At 36.4% G+C, this 17,437-nt stretch overlaps 1 long non-coding RNA gene across 2 annotated transcripts in view; it reads right to left on the bottom strand.

The window, feature by feature from the left end:
- Nucleotides 1–17,437, bottom strand: part of LOC134515782 (uncharacterized) — a 78,190-nt gene that overhangs the window by 46,600 nt on the left and 14,153 nt on the right. Inside the window, exon 3 of one of the 2 annotated variants that reach the window (XR_010071113.1) lies at nt 990–1,115. The exons of the other annotated variant lie outside the window; for it this stretch is intronic. This is a non-coding gene — a long non-coding RNA (uncharacterized LOC134515782). The remainder of the gene's footprint in view (nt 1–989; nt 1,116–17,437) is intronic. 2 annotated transcript variants of the gene reach the window in all.

The following is a 17,437-nucleotide window of genomic DNA, read 5'->3' on the forward strand; positions in this document are numbered from 1 at the left end:
ATCCTCCTACAGCACAGACAAAAGCTCCCTCTAAACTCTATTTGCCTTTCAGTATTTTTTCTTCTCTTTTGCCATTTTTTTTTCTCAATTACTTTGGCTTTAAGTAAAATCTCTTACAGAAGTTCTTCCAATCCATAACTGAATTGCGTAAAGATACAGTTCAACTAGTTTAATGCATTGGACTGGAATCTGAGCAGCAGATAAAACATGCTATTTATTTGTTTATATGTTCCTGATGTGATCCCCACTGGGCAAAACCATGTGTCACATATTGAAGGGGATTTTATGGGATGCGGGAAAAATCTGTACTAGATATTGACAGGTATTTTTTCCAGAAATGTTCAGGGAGGAGGTGGAAGCTGCTTTAAAACAAATCATTTTTCCTAAGTGAGGTCCCTGCTTCTCAGGATAAAGCACAGGTAGGAATATTTATCACTGGTTTGCTTTCTTTCTTAAATAGAAAATGGTAAAAATGCAGTCAGTGTAAGGTTCTATTTAAAAAGCTAGCCTAGATGTGCTGTTCATCACTAGCAAATTTAAAATGCAGAGGTGCTAATAGCTGTAGAGAAATCCAGGTGTGGAATACGTGACTTGGACCAATATGAAATAAAATCTTAGGCAGAAGGGATTCTCTAACTGTAATTAGATTTTAAGTTTAAGTAGCTGCAATTTTACAAATTTCTCCCCCTTCCAAATTGTGAAGAAACTCTTTTGAGAGTGAAGCTGATAATCTGCATACTTTCAGTCTAAGGAAATTAAAATGAATAAATTATTCACACAAAATGACATGGGCATTTACAACAGGAGTCTTATCTCTAATAGCATTGTTATTACCATTATAATTGTTACAATAATTTTCTTTTTAAAATCTCATAAGTCTGTTTCTCCTATGTGCATTTAATTCGTATTCCCTTTCAAGTAAATATCATGCTTATTATGCCTAGGTTTCAGTAGACTTGCCTGAAATCTTTTCTTTCGTAAATTCTTACCTTCTGAGAATGTTATTGATCCTTAGAGGTAACGTGGTTATCTATCTGGGAGAGGGATTAGGAGTCTGGAGATGTAGTCTTATTCTTGGCCCTCTCATTTAAGGTTTGTGAACTTTAGCAAAGCACCTTTAAAAAAAAAAAGCCTCAGTAGTGAAACAGGATAATGGCCCACATGTATCTTCTCTATTTAAGCCAGTGAGTTTTGCCAAAGGAACGGACTAAATGTAAAACTAAGTAATTTTTTACAAATAAGGTTTCAGATCTTCAGCTGAAAGCCCCTAGAAGTGCTAATTATTTTTATTCCAGCATCTATGTATGATCTTGCTGAACAATCAAATACTGCAGCCTTTTATATTTTCTTAAGTGGTTAGTTCCACTAGGATTACAGTTCTTTTAAAATATACATGAAAGACAGCAGTTATTAGCAAAAGCCTTAGAGATTCGTATTGACAGTGAGGACCAGAGGGTTAAAGTCAGCTATTTAGAAATGTCTGTATATAAAAATACCCACTAGACACATCAAGTACTTGGGTGTGTATACATTGGAGCATCACATCAGCTATTTGCGTTTCTAAGCTAATAAAACCCATGCACAAATACCTGATTTATATGCATACCTTGGGGTTTGCACACATGAAAAATGGCAAGGGCAAATATCTGTGAACAATTGCATTTGCCTCACTTGGAAAATCTGCCCATTAGGATCAGTCTGTATATTTTGAGAAACAACCCATCTTCCTCCTTCCTCCTGAGTGTTTATTATTGTAATGACCAAGTCAGCTCAGAAGCACAGAGAAAACAGATGAACATTTAGAAGGGGGCAAGAGAGAGGACTTCCTATCATACGATTAATCAGACACATGAATTATTTGGAGAGAACTTTTTTACATGCAGACGAGTTTTCTAAAATGTTATGAAGTAATTGCATTATGAAAATAATCAGGTGTTCTGCATTCTGATCATTAGAAGCTGATGATATAATTGTCTTATAATGAAAAGCATTCTGGTGATTACTCCATAGAGAACTTCTCTGCAGATAATATTCAAATTTACTTTATTTTGGCATCATTTCAAAGAAGCTGAAAATACAATGTAAACAGCTGGACTGTGAGGTAATGTTATTATAACTTCTGAAGTATGTCCCTTTTTTTAAACTATTATCTTGAAAAAGTTCTTTGAGTTTATCTGCATAATGCCAACTGAACTCGTTTATGTTTTATTGTGGCTCATTAAATAACTTTGTTCTGTATTTCTAATGGGAAACAGCAGTTTTATTCTTATTTTCTGAACAATTAATTTGAAAACATCCCAAAGCCATAAAGAATCAATAATACTGTAGTTCTGTCATATCCTGAATGGTGTTTTATCACATACTCTCTTGTACTGACAACTCTATGCCAAATCTCTAACTGCCTGTGCTACTGATGACTTAGATTTGTGGTGTTTTGCAGGGTATAACACAAGTCAGATCTTTTTCCATTGGTAACTTCACTATTTCAAAATAAGCACGCTGCATTTCCTCAAGTTAATCATCGATCTCAGAACTAGGCATCTGGTATATAAACCACTCATCTAGGTAAATGAGGATTGCCTCCCAAAACCAATTCAATCCATTGGGTTTTGATAGGACAAACAATTCTATGGAGGAATCTGCTTTCGTATTGAATATCTGGCAAACTGTGGCTGTGGGTAAATTAATCGCACAGCCATACAAGAAAACTAAGTTATTTAACTGTCTTGTTAAAAGCTGTGTATATTTCTGCTATTGCTACAGTATTTGAATGCACCTTGAACAGTAAAACAGTTTTATGCTCTGCTGACTATATTGCTTGCAGGGAGATGTCTGGGCTACAACAAGGGCTAATGTTTGACTTGTAACAAGCTCTTTTTCTACTCACTGTTTCTTCATTATCCTTCCCCAGATAAATATGTAACTGCAGTCCGATTTGGTGGGTGAGAAAGCAGAGGTGAGCGCTGTTCTACTCAGCAAGATCCGTTAGTTTCCCTTTGCTACAAACAAGCATTTCCAAGCTCGGCATTTCCCAGCTGATTTAAATGCCCTCCCCGCCTTTTTATCCATGATACACATGGTTGTTTCTTGAATCTGTTCTTCAGTACAAAGAGAAAAAATTGCCAATTCGGTGTGGTGTGGAGCTAGCCAAGTCTAGTAGTTGCAATGGTAGCTGGAAGTGTTGAAGAGGGGGTGCTGAGATCTTGGCCTCAAATGTCCTTCCGTATTGAAAATACCATGCTAATTACAAAGTTGGTGCATTATTATTTATAATGATGCAAATGTGGGATGAGGTTATATTGAGTCCTTTAAGGGCTTTTGTTTGCAATTATGGTCTCGCATACCCGAGCCTGCAATGTTTGGGAGGTCAGCTTGCTCTCTGGGTCTGCATGTGCTTGTTCCACCTTTACCTTAGTCCTGCTTTAAAACCAGAGCAATCAAATGGCTGTTGCACCACTTCTAAAGCACAAGATCAGCTTCCCCTGCTTTCCTCATTCTCAGGTCTTCAAAAAGCGTGTTCACATCTTCACCACCCTGCACCTGTGATGTGCTGAATCAAGTGAGAAAGCGGGAATAAAATGCCCTTTTTCATTTGATAATGTTTTTACAGGGGAAGTAAAAGCCCACACCTCTCCTTGACTCTAATTAGAAGAGCACATAATTGGCAGTGCTGAAAGTAAAGCCACTAACACAGATGTTTCTTGTTGTCTTAGAAGTTTAAAAGAAGCAAAGAAAGGCAGCACGAGAACTTGAAAGGGATTTGTAAGCTTCTGAAAGGTATTTAGTTGCCTAATTCTGTAGTAAAACTTAAGGACCTAAACACACATAATGCTGTATATATATACATAGACACGTATTTGTCTATGATTACTTAAGACAATAACTAAATCGGAGACCTTTAGAGCCAGAACTCCATTTCCCGCTTTAACTATTGAGTGCTACTGCCAGATGGAAAGAGGTAGAAAAAGCCAACCGGATAGAAAAATGTTCTCCTCCAGCCTCTGCTGTTCATCCAACAAAGAGAACTTCTCCAGAGTCCAAATGCACTAAAGCTGGAGTTGATGTATCTTAATCTATTGGGCTATGAAGTTGATTGCTGACTTGCCCTTTCTTACTTTCCTGCTGTAAGGGTCTCGAAATGGCATTGTAATAACGAAGTGCTGTAGCAAGAAGTAACAACTGTGACTCCGTAGCTATTATGCTTTTGTGCAGGGAGCTGGATTTTTCATGTAACTACGATGTAAGTTTTTGAGATGTTGCTTTTTCAGTGCTCTTTTATTTTACTGCAGTAATCAAAGAGAAAAATCATTTCTTTGACAAGTTATGTGAATCCAACAGAGAAATGCTGGAGGGAGGCTTTGGGAATCGCTAGCTGCATATTCTACTGGCAAGAGGAAGGAAGGATTGGGATAATTCCTGCGTCTTTGATGGGCTTGCAATATCTCCAGATATTGCTGAATCATTAAGGCCATAGAACTTCCACCTGGAACTCATAAAAACATTGGGGGAAAGCAGCATTTGTGTCTAAATTTACCACACTGAGGCATGTATTGGATTAACTTTTTTGTTTCCTTTTTTAAATGCTGCCATGAAGAAAATCACCGGATGTCCCTACAACGTCTTTTCTCACCACCCGCTAGCATATCTAGAGACATAAATGGAAGCTCTAGATATGCTGTTTTTCTGGGAAAAATAATCTTTCGCAGCTTTGCAGTGGTTTATAAATTTATTTACTAAATAGCATAAAATAAAAGAAGTTTTTATCCCTTATAAGGTATTGACATCTACCCCTTGGCATCTTTACATTGAACATCAGAAGTAAATCTGTGAACGCCAAAGTGAGCTAGTAAGAGGAATCATGGCACAAACATCGTGTGGGAAAAGGCTTGGGAACCATTGGTGCAGCTGTTACTAGACACAGTATATAATAAGAGAGACAGGTTACACCTCTATCATCAATCACATCTATGAGCTGGGTCCTAAGAGAAACTATAGCAGAACATCTCTGTATTTTAAGCATTTTAAGACCAGATCTCTGCTAACAGCCCCAGTAATCTATAGGTATGCTTGGTTATATTATTACTGCATGTACTGCTATGGCACCTCATGTTGATAATATTAAAACATGCACTTCAGCAGCACTTACACATCAGCAAAGCTGCCTTCTCCTTCCTCCCATGCCCACTGTGCTAAGCAAATGCCAGGTATGGTTAAAACAAAAATAAATTCTAACCATTCTTACTGCTAAGCCACACAGTTTAAACATTGTGCGTAGCAGGGTGTTAGTAACAGATGGACTGTTACAGTCTATGCCATGAATACCTACTAAGAATCGAATATATTTCGTATCAATATTGTGGCTGGGAAATAAAAATCCTCATGAAGTAAAAATTCCTGTGAGTAAGCAGCATAGTCTGGCAGTTTTAACTGGGGGGGTGGTGGGGAATAACAAAAGCAATCATTCCATATAATGAAATAACTACCTGCAACAGCTCCATTTACATAGGCAGTCAATTCTAATTCGGAAATAGGACACAAGCTAAATTAAAGTAATATTAATGGTTCACAGACTGAAACTTTGCAAAAGAGATTCTTAATTCATGGTGAACTTTTGCAGCCTAGCTAAAGAAGGTATTAATGGAAGTTTTGAAAGACCTTTAGTTAAGATACTTTAAGGGAAGTCTTTGCAATTCATACTAATTTCTTTCTCGTAAGTGCATTATACATGTCTCCAGTATCTGCCATAATGTTACCATTTCCTCTGGTAATTATAACTCTAACTTCTGTGTAGTGAGTCTACATATCTATAAAACTTAATGTTTCACATCCTGTAATATGCTCCCCTGGTAACAGCAGTTTGCTGCTACTGTTGGCTTCTCATTATATGGCCCACCATTACCGACTATAGTTTGTAATAGCCTATTTCCTTCTTTCCCTATTCCTAATTTAAAAGCAGCCATTTTTTAACGCTTGTAATATGCATGTCACTCAGAGCTGAAACATTTTGCTTAGGGCCAAATTCTGGTCTTCATTGCTGGGAAAGCTCCCATTCTTATGAATGAAGCCAGGATTTGTCTGCAGCTGTCTGTAGCTCATTTCATTCGGAAATGTGGGCTAGGTTTGTGCCTGCTTTCTTTGGGTTGTCCTTCCAAGAAGCTGATAACCTTTCTACAAATGCCCATTGTGAAAGAAAACAATCAGCAGAATGAGAATTAAAAAGAGTTTAAGCAGAAAATGAATCGACCAGGAGGTGTTAATGGATTAACTCCTTTCCAGGCAGTGCCCCTTCCAGCACCCCTCCACCCTCTCAAGGACAGGGTGAGCATGAAAACTTGTCCCCTAACCTGGAGATCTGCCTAACCAGAGGCTAGCTCAGCTGGTCAGAGAAGCATCCCAGTCTTTTTCACCATTTGCTGAACAAATGATTATTTAATCTCTGATTAATCAGGACACTTAGGCAAGTGCTAAACTGACCCCTAATACTTCTTTCTCTGACACTTGCAACAAAATGCTGAGAAGCCTTAGTTCCTTTGGACTTTTCTCATGCAGTTATTCTCATACCCAAGTATTTTAATGCTTTCCACATTAAAACAAAGAAGGCCACCTGATTACATTATACAATAGAGTATTTGACTCACCCTTATAAATATAAATTAGCAAATCCCAGGATTGTTAATGTTTAAATCAACAAGAAACAAAATTAGCTCTAGCACTCTTTTCTTAAGGAACTCAGACACTAAAAAAGAAAATCACATGGTAAAATTGCTTCCCACTCTTAAATCTTCTTCTGTGTCACAAGCTAAATAATTCTAAATTCCCATGAAGTCTATCTGTTCCTGAAGGAGGTAATCTATCAGATTGTTGTATTGTGTTTGCAGGTTAAATATTTGCTAATGGTTTATTAGCACATATATTGTAGATGATCAACTTTGATTAATGCCCAAGTGCTAGAGAGTTTCTTATATTTAATAAATATTTTCAGTACTCCCTTATTGCTTTATCAACATAAATTACAATAACTGTCTAATAATTTCAAATCAATACAAACCCTGCAGTAAATCATTCTGAAGCAGAGAGCTGCTAAAAAGTGAAATCCCAATCCAGATTTCTCTTTCATTGCTTTATTATACTTTTTCTGATGCTTGTTATCTTTTTCTGAACCCTCAGCACCGCTAGGACAGTACATTGGTTGAATCACCTCATTTGGACAAAATTTTTCTCCATGTCTCCATTCATTGAGATTAGAATTGTTTTCTTATTTTTGCTATAGGCTGAAGAGGCAAGTATGATTCTTGAGGTTTGTAGTTAACAATTTTACTTTGCCTCTGGCTCTCCCTTGCTTTCTCTTCTATTTAGTTATTTTAATTGAAACTTGAGCATGCACTGAAAACAACATACCCTTGTATGTATACCTTGAACAGATTGAACGCCACATCCTTGCTTTCAGCACAGAGTGGGCCTTAAGAAGAGACTTCTTGTCTAGGATTATGTTGGAAGATGTAGCTTTCCAGTGGCTGCTCCCCTGAGTGTCCTCCACCAGCAATGGAGAGGGAGGGAAGTCTTTCTAAAGAGCAATTCCCAAAGTAGCTGTCTAAAGCAGGCAGGATACATCTTCCTCCACAAGTGACAAAAAAGGGATGACTAACTTATATTCAACACCTACCTTTTGGATGGCTAAAGTTAAGGAGGATGAATCATACTGTTAGTGTACTAGTCTCCGTTCTCTTTATAGAACAAAAATTTTGTTGTTGCTTCTGTCTTTATGTAGTCCTTGCCCCAAAACATCTACTAGTTTTATGGTCTTCCAAAGATGTATTTTACAGAATCATGCTATTGAGTTTAAATCATAGGCTGAAGTCTAGGTACATGGAGACCAAAAGCCACAGAATTTAACTACAAGTTATGTTATTTGGTGAAGAGGCTTTCAATAAATTTTAGTATGGTTATTTGCCTTGGATTGGTCAATCTGTTTAATGCTTCCTGCTCTTTGAAAGTGAATCAGTACTTTTGGGATGATTTCAGGTAGTCAGGATCCTAATGTGAGTAAAAGTACTTCTAACAAAAAAGTCTTTACTGTGTTGGAGTCAGTCAGTCCCCATCAGCAGAACTGTGTGCTAAAATTACTGCTGTTCCTGCTTTGTTTGTTAAAAATCACTTCTCACCAATTCTATTTACTAGTACTGATGTACTCTCTCTGAATATTTCTGCTACCAAACCTTTGCTCAGTAAAGTCTTTCAATGTTCGATGAGCACAACTTAATTTAAGACACCCTCCACACACCCCCTTACCGCTGAATATCTACATTTGCTTTGCTGTATGGAAACAGCTTATTTTAAATTTCTTTACTGAACAAAACAATTAGAAACTACCGATATTAGCATACCCTGTTAAATTCTTGCCTGCTGCTCAATAAACTGATCTGACTGTTGATAAATTTCTTCTTAGCAATATCCTCTAATATTCCCATACAGATTTCACCCACTCAAGACTTTTAAAATCACATCCACAACTTTGGCTGCAGGCAATAGATGCAGAGACGACCCAACCTAACACAGATATGAAGCTTATAAGAATATTTAGGTGCAGTTGTTTTGAAGGAAGTTTTCAGGGTTTGTTAAAAATATCAGGGACAACAAAAAAAAAAAGAAAAAAAGTGAGGTGCGTGGGAGGATGAAGGACATAAGATATTAATTCTTAGAGTCAGTGAGCTGTAGTGTACAAAATGAAGCCCAGGAACATATGCCACATGTTTGTGAAGTGCTAACTGATAGCAGTTCTTTTCAGCAGCCACAAAGAAGCCAGCTAGATTAGAAAATGCCATGAAATGAAAAGGAAAACAATAGAATTATCTACTTTAATTTTCCCCAAAGGACAACACAACTTATCACAGAAGCTACAGAAGTGCATAAACCATGGCCTAATACTGAAGATTTAGAGATTATAAACTCAGAAGACATCATTATGTTCACCCAGTCTGACCTTTGGTACAGTTCATAATACATACTTTCACTGAGCACTTCTTGCATCAAGGCTATAACTTTTGGCAGCATTAGGACCTTTCTCCTAGAAAAACATCCCAACATAAAGACTTAAAACGATGGGGAATCAATAACGTGCTTTAGTAATTTGTTACACAGAGCTCCCATGGTTTAAAAATGTGTGTTTTACTTCCAAAATGATTTAAATGATTTTGTCCATTGGCTCTTGCCTTGCTTCTGTCAGCTAGATTAAAGAGCTTTCCATTATCAGAAGTCTTCTCTCCATGTTCTTACTTACAGATTAGAAGGTGACTTAATCATAATCTTTTCTCAGATAAACTAAATAAATCAATCTTGTCTAGTCTTTGACTGTAAAGAAGGCTTTCCAGACCTTTATAAATCCAAACACTCTTCTAGACTCTGCTTTGCAAGATGCAGTTTCATATCTGAACTATCTGACATATTTTCTCCTTCTATTTGTATGAATTTTCCTGGTTTTATTCAAATTTCTGTAGCTTAAATCAGTCCACTTCATCAAATGATTCAGAATGCTCTGTGAAATCAGCCCTTCATTGCAATTATTTCTTATAACTCAAAGCTCTCATTGATAATTAGTGTAGGGATGCTGCCTGATCACTTATGCCAGATCTACAGTGCAGTACAGTTTTGATCTGGATTTTATTTAGGTTTTTAGAGATTTCTAATGGACTATATTCACATTATGTTTGCAAAGACTCCTCTCAGAAAAACACAAAAGTATTCTTCCTTGTATTTATTCTACAGTTCTACATACTGGTTCAGCTGCATGGCTTTCATAGACAACTTCTGATGACAAAGCTTGGAAAACACAATGACTTGATTTACCTATTTATTTGTTTGTTTTTAATCAAAAAGGTTTGGTGGCCACAGTCTAGTTTTAGCGGGCAAATATCTTCCTCTAAAATTTACCAAAATAGCTAGTAGAGCTTACATACTGATTGGTCAAAGGCTGCAAATACTTTCTTTATTTGCACATATGAGAGGTGCTAACAGTATTTGTGACAGCACATGGGCTAGTGTCACATCACTTCTAAAATATTTCCAAGCTACATCACACGACAAAGTAGTCAGAGATGTTTTGACTTGGTTACTCTGTCATGTATACAAGTAAAGGCTTTTGTAGCTCTAAGCCTAAAGAAGACAATTTAGGGAAAAGTCTTATTATATGGCCAAATTTTTATTTATTTTTTTTTTAACCTTTCTTCTCATTTACATGTGTTTCAACAGTCTTACAGAAGGTGGTAGCAGCCACCCTAAAGAAAGCTTTGTGCCTCTTACATGACTTTCTTTTAAAGGAAATACATGGGGTTTTTTTTCAGTTGGAGACCTCTTTGCTCTTTAATATACACTTTTATACAGGAAGCAGTTGAAGTAATTCTCCTCAAGTGAAAATATGTTCAGGAATAGGAACATTTCATGTGTTGTTCATGTGTTTACGGCCAAGAAGTCAAATTTAAATCAGAATCTCGGCACCATAATCTTATAGCAAATGTTACCAGCTGTTCAGCTCCACACTTTCTTCCTTCTAAAAGCAAGTAAGAAAGTGAAAATCCATCATATCAGTCAGCTAGTGGTTCTTAGTACCTTTACCTTGACAGATGATACATCAGAGTGCCTGTCGTTCTGGAAATTTTAGTTTTAATGGGCTGGGATCCATCTCCCTGCAAATCTTAAAATAAAAATATGCATCAAGTCATTTATATATGACTTGAGCCTATATATATATATAGGCTCACTTTTTATATGTTCTTCTGAGAAATAGTACTTAATTTTTCTTCTATGTCTATTTATTATGCCTGACTATATTTTTCTTCATTGAAAGGGCCAATGAAAGTAGTGTGGCTGCTCTAGTATTTTGATATCCTTCCAAATGCAAAGTAGTATGAGAATATTAAAAAAAAAAAAAAAAGAAAAAAAATTTGAGACCTAGAATAGGTAGAAAATTTCTGAGAAATTTGCCAAAAAATTAATTTCAGGGAAAAAAAACCCTCATCAAAGGGGAATAAAAAAAACCCAAAGAAAGCATTTTTTAAGTGTTACAGTCAATGGGGTCACAGAAAGAAACCTCCTTCTTCATACATATATACTTCTATACTGTATATATCATTCTACATTATATACCTATAATCATATAAACCTATTGATCCCTATATGCTATATTAACTAGACTGCATTCTTCTCTCATACCTGTGCAGAGCTCTGCATGATAGAGTATGGACGCTAGGCATAATGTTAGATGCTACTGTAGTAAAGATCAATATATAAATTTACTGTAATGAAGACAAATCATCTGGTGGTGAACATGTTTTTTAAACACTATAATCTTTGACCACACAATAGCAAAACAATGTTTAACTCTGAGCAGCTAAAATACATGAGGTAAAATAGCCTCTAATGTAGGCTTTTTGCCAGATAGGTGTGACCTTGGTAGCAATGGGAAATAACAGACAGATTACACTCTACGCTTCCAGTACCATAGAAACCATGAAAATATGATTTTTTTTTTTTAAATTTTCTCCCCTCTGGCAAATCAGAACTACTCTGAAAAGCCAGTTGAAACTGTATGCCTTATATACCAACCTGGGTAGCCTAATGCCACTGGGTTTTTTTGACAGCAAAACTAGAGTAAGTGAGGAAAACAAATGGGGCACGTTTAAATCCATGACATTTTGTATTTTCATTTCTTATGTAAGGGAGTTTGACAAATATTAGAATAACTCAGATGCAAGCTCCATTTGCATGTCTATATCAAATGATAGCTTCCTGTCTTTAAAGTCAAACCCCTTCATTACTAAGCCCCAGTCTGTTTGACCTGTTAACTTGTTAGGATGCTGACCTTTCCCAGTAATCTCAGATTTTACTGTCCATCTGTCCATTCATCCTGTATATCCACACTTTACCTTGTACTACTCTTCCAACACAGGAAAAGCTCCATACTAAAATCCAAACATCCATTACCTTATCTTTCTTCAAATCCTGATTTACAGTTTATATCTCTCATATAACTTACTCACATCTTCCTTTTTTGCTACTTGTTTACTTCCAACCTCCACTTGTGCATGAGCAACAATAAAAATACTAGACGTGTGAATTTTCATTTTTGTTATTGTCCGCTGACTGAAATGGAAAAAAAAAAATCAATATTTTCTTTTGATAATTCATTTTACTTTCATTTATAGTCATTCTGGCAAAAATGAAAAGAAAGATGAAATTATTTTGAACTGAAAAAAGTATTTTTTTGGTCTCTAAGCAAAGTAATTCAAATTGTTTCTTAAGCTCCACTTTTTTATATTATAAAGGAATTGATTTTTTTAAACATTATTTTTATTTTAAAATTATTTTTTCTTGCTTTTTCCTTTTTTTAAATAATATGCACATATTTTGATGGGCATGATTCAGCTTCTTTTTGTTTTCATCAAATAGATTTGATAGGAAAATTTTCCCATACTAAGAAACATAAATGGAACAGAAAACATTGTAATACTTCTTTGCTATGTTCATTTATGTGCAAATTCAACCTTCAGGCCTTGTTTCATGTGTTCATGTCGTAATCTGTAAAGTTTGCTGGCCAATGATATCCCCATTCAGTGTTTGTGCAACACCTGCCACAAAAAAGTCCGGACCTTAGTATAACCTTTTTATTTATAGTCCAAACCAAATGCCAGTAAGGGATGGAAATTGCCTACCTTTCCTGTCCTTTCCAGATTTAAACTTAGATCAGGTACTTCACAGCAAATATACTGAACATAAATATTCACATGAATAAAATAATCATATTTATGTAGCCAAGTGGAAGCACTTAAGGGTCATTTAATGTATAAGTACGAAACTATTAACAAGAGCATAAATTTTGCCAATAATGTTGGCAAGAGATTATGTATTCCTTAAAGGACTTATCTATTCCCATTAGTTTAAAGCTTTAGCAAGACAACATCAGAAAATTTAGTTAAGGTATCAGCTTCAAGGTCTGAAAAATGCTGGAGAAGCTTTGGACAGGAAAATTCACCCTTTGGTACACTTTAAATGGCTTTCAAAGCCCAACGCCCTCAGGCACAAGTGTGCAATTACTTGAGGAGTGAGGAGTATTGAGTTGACTGCACATGGCTGCTGTTGGGAAACCTATTGAACAGAAAACAAAACATCCAACCAAAGAGCAACACAGTATCTATCTAGGTATCTAGTGCAGTCAGATAAAAAGTGGGTAGAGTACATATATTATTTTTTTTATTGGCATTTGGCAAGACAGTATTCCCTTGCTCTCACGGGTCATGTCTACCCCAAGTTGTTGGTGTTCTGCACCTGCTCCTGAGCTGTACGTGGGAACTGGACGCTGCAAGGTTGTTGTAGGCTTATGGAATGATGGATAGCTTCTTCATGCCATCATAGCCAAACGGATTACTTAAGAAACAAAAGATGATGGCATAGCATTGGATTTGTCTCCTGTGCTCCCAACTGAAGTATATGACATGTTCTGCAGACTCAGGACTTCCTAGCTGTATGGGAATGTCCCATTTAGTGGAGAAATGCTGGTGGGGAGTAATGATCTCAAATTTCTGGCCTATTTTCAATTAAGATCATCTGCAGTGTCCTTTCCTGATATCACACAAAGGACATAGAGTTTGAGTATATCCTTAGGATATCATATAAAATAACCGTAGTAATTATTCCTAGCTGAATTATAATAGAATGAAGTGATTCTGTTCTTTTTCTTCTCCTCCCCCTCCTCCCCCCCGACCTGTTCTTCCTCTGATCCTGCAGCACTTTGCAGGTTTGGGACTATAATCAGCAATTCTACGTGAAAACTTATGATCTGATTAAGCACTGTTGGTTCAAGCTGATAGGAGAAATTGCCTAAAAATGAGGAATCAATTTTGAGCCAAGTGTTGTAATTTTAAAACCACTACTTAAAAGGTATACGGTAGTGTAATTACTCAGGGATGTAATTAGAAACATTTAGATGATGGCTTGAGTGAATGACACTTCTTGCTTAGCCGTGCATTTTGGAAATGTTACAACCTGGTTCAAGTTCTCAAAGTAACTTTTAACTTGAACTTTGTACACCGTAGAAGTGGAAAAAATACTTGGCAATTCCTTTGAGGTGATGCTTTTCTGACATTCCCCCAAAATGCCTTTGCTGCAACATTGGTATTGTATCACAGCCTTTATTCAGATCAAAAAGCAATTTCAAGCAACCCAGCTTCATGTCAGATATTGAGAAAAGACTAATCAGACTTTCAATCATGAAGATACTCTTTAGGGAAGCATGTTATACAGACACATTTAGTAGATGTTGTGCTGATTAGCTTTCCATTCCTTAGCCATCTAGTAAAGCTTCATGGTGAAGTTACCAACTTCTTAACGTGTAACCATGTATGACGGAATTGTGGTTTACTGTCCCTCTGTGCATTCACAGCAAATGCAAGTTAATTTGACTTAAGCCATCCTAGAATGAAAGATAATCAAATTTACCTGCACTGGCTTACTTCTTTATTAGGGCAAGGCCACACGCACGAAGAAATGTCATGCTGTAACTTGTAAGACTCAGTACTTTCCTCTTGGATCTGAACACTACATTACAGACTGGACCAAGGAAAGCAATACTTGGACTAGGACTAACTTTTGGCAATGGTCCAAAGGTCTGGCTGTGGGATATCTTACAATTCAGGATCATTGCTATTTTGCGAATGAGACTGAAAACTTACAAAATTAGGTGGTACTTTGTAGTTGCCTGTTCTAGAGGGAGTTCTGTCACCAGGTGCCATAATCTAATTGCTTTGGTGGAAATCTAGGAAAGAAAGATGCTTTTCAAAAAGGACTTAATTAGAAAAGAGTTAATAAACATGAAGAGAGCAATATGAAACGGATAAAGATGGAAAAGGCTTCACTGAGGGTCAGTGTTATGGATGGTTCTGCATGAACATTAGGAAGGCAAAATAGATAGTTTGGGATAGAAGCTGGGACTACAACTGTAAGAACAGGTTCAAGTTTGGCTATGTAGATCTGAAGCCCTTTATATGTAGGGATCTGAATCTGCGGTTTTATTTTTAATTAAATACTTTTTTAAAAATTAAACATATTTTCTTGGCATATTTGAAAACTGTTCATTCTAGGAGAAAACAACTGATATTTTTAATCCCTAGCTGTTCACAAACAGCCTAGTGTACAAAAAACTGCACATCATTTTGTTTCTGCGTACACAAAAAGAAAAATCGGATATTTTCAAGGTTGTATAACCTGTTCTTTTTTTTTTTTTCTCTGTAAAAGCTGGAGGGTTAAGCCTCTGTATAATTTGCCGAATCAAATGTTCTTTCACATAATCAGTGATGGATGGAATATACAGATGTTTCATCATGGTTTAATACTGAGTAAACCTCTCTCCAGAATTTCTCCAGGTCTCCTTATCAGTTATGTACTACCCCGTTTAAAACTATGACTGATTTTTGTTACACTAAATCCTTTCTGCAGAGTGACTTTCTTTAACAGTATGCCATTGATTATGGAAACATTCTGGTTTCAATTTTTTTATGTCTGGTCTTCTGGTTTTGTTTTTTTCATATTTGGAGGGGATGTTGGGTATGGTGAGTTATTTCAGGATGAAACTCCCTTTCGTTGGAAGGTAGTAATCCATTAAAAAACCTTCTATCTACTTCAGACTTAGTATTTATCGTGGCTCAGCTGAGCACAGGAAAGTGTTAAACAGCTGTATTATGGCAAGCGTTGGCACAATGCAGTAAGTCCACAACTCAGATGACACTGCAGTCACTGTGAGAGAGGGACAGCAACAGCAGACTGATTAAACATCAATGCCTTGGAGGAAAGCTTTGCCTTGCACCCTGTGACTTGTTTTTCTTGCTTGTGACATCGTGCTGTTTTTTGTTTAAAATGTGCATAATTTTGTAGATACAGTACTTAAAGACTTTAATCAGCAGTAAAGATAAAACACTATCGCTTTTGTTCCCCTGCTAATGCTCTTTTCATGTACTGTTACTAGCTGCTCAACAGCCACGTTTATTCTGAATGTCTTGTACAACCCATCCAGCCCATGGGAACAAGAACATTCCTCACAAATATTTTCAATATATTTTCTATCACAGGTTTATGAACCACAATTGATCCTGCAGTAACATGTCTTTGCTCTTCCTATAGCTGTGTATGATCCCCCCACAAAAAAGTCAGAGTGCAATTCCCCCACTATTCCATAATCCTTTGACTTTGGTCATGGCCCTGGTTTGGCAAAAAACTCCAAAATGTGAATGGTGGAGGAGGAGATCAAATTGATCCCTAACAAGACAGTTCTGACAAAATCATGTAGGAGGATTTATTTTCCTTTCAAACCTGGAGGTGACCAGAACTCACAAGTGCCAGATATAAATCTGGTAAAAATTGATCTCTTTTTAGTTGAATGAAGTAACACATCTTTCTCCCGTCTGATAATTTAGCCCTTTGTTTCTCATCAGTATTAAATACATTTTTAAAGACAGAGGGAAAACAAACAAGCTCCAAAGATTGTTCATCAGCTTTTGTGTAACATCACCTGGATTAAGTTGGGAAAACTTAATTAAACCCACAAAATTTAAATTTCTCACAAGAAATTAAGTGCAGTGTGCTTCCTTCTTTCTGTTTATGTGACTGACCCCTTTATTGCTGTTTACTTTCTGCAATATTGTAAATTATCTAAACAAAACTGAATCAGTGGACTAAAATTATACTGTGCTGTTTACAGAAAAATAGGTTTGTGCTGCCCTCATAGTAGGGAGACAGGCAAGAACTTGACATTTACCTCTGCTGTTTGCCAACAGCCAGCTGGTCTGACAGCATATGTGTATTAGCAGGATAACTGACATATGCAAAGCTTTACAGGGCATGTGCCATTTCTTGCAATGAGGGAGTGAAAAACCTGGACACAATAAAAGCTGGGGATACTTCAAGATTCTGAGAAGCATGTATAGAAAATATAGGACAGAAATTCACAGAAAAAAATTAAACTTTTACCACTATTCATGGAACAGCTGATTGTGGTGTATGCATCAACAACTGAATATTGGTGTCCTTTTAACATGATTTTTCCTAGAAAAGCTGCAATGACTTGTCAATATTAAGGTTATTCAACTATTAAATATTTTTGTTGAGTTTTATAAATACAGAAGAGTCTACAGATGAAAACTTTTTCTTCCCCCTATTTAAATTTTCAGTGCAAAAATTGTGTCCCCCATTCATATTAGTACAGGTTTTTGTCTGGGAAAGGGTGTTTGCTCCTATAGTACCATGAAGAATTTGGCAATAGAAGAGGTGATAAAGAATTTGGGTGCCTTAGGTGTTTACTTGATTGTAAGACCCAGTTCCTAAAGGGGGATATTCCTATAGCCTAACTACTTTGGTTACTAAGAAGCTATAAGTACACACATCCTCCCCCAGAGAA

Source organism: Chroicocephalus ridibundus, chromosome 5, assembly GCF_963924245.1.
Source record: "Chroicocephalus ridibundus chromosome 5, bChrRid1.1, whole genome shotgun sequence".
NCBI classification, from domain to species: domain Eukaryota; kingdom Metazoa; phylum Chordata; class Aves; order Charadriiformes; family Laridae; genus Chroicocephalus; species Chroicocephalus ridibundus.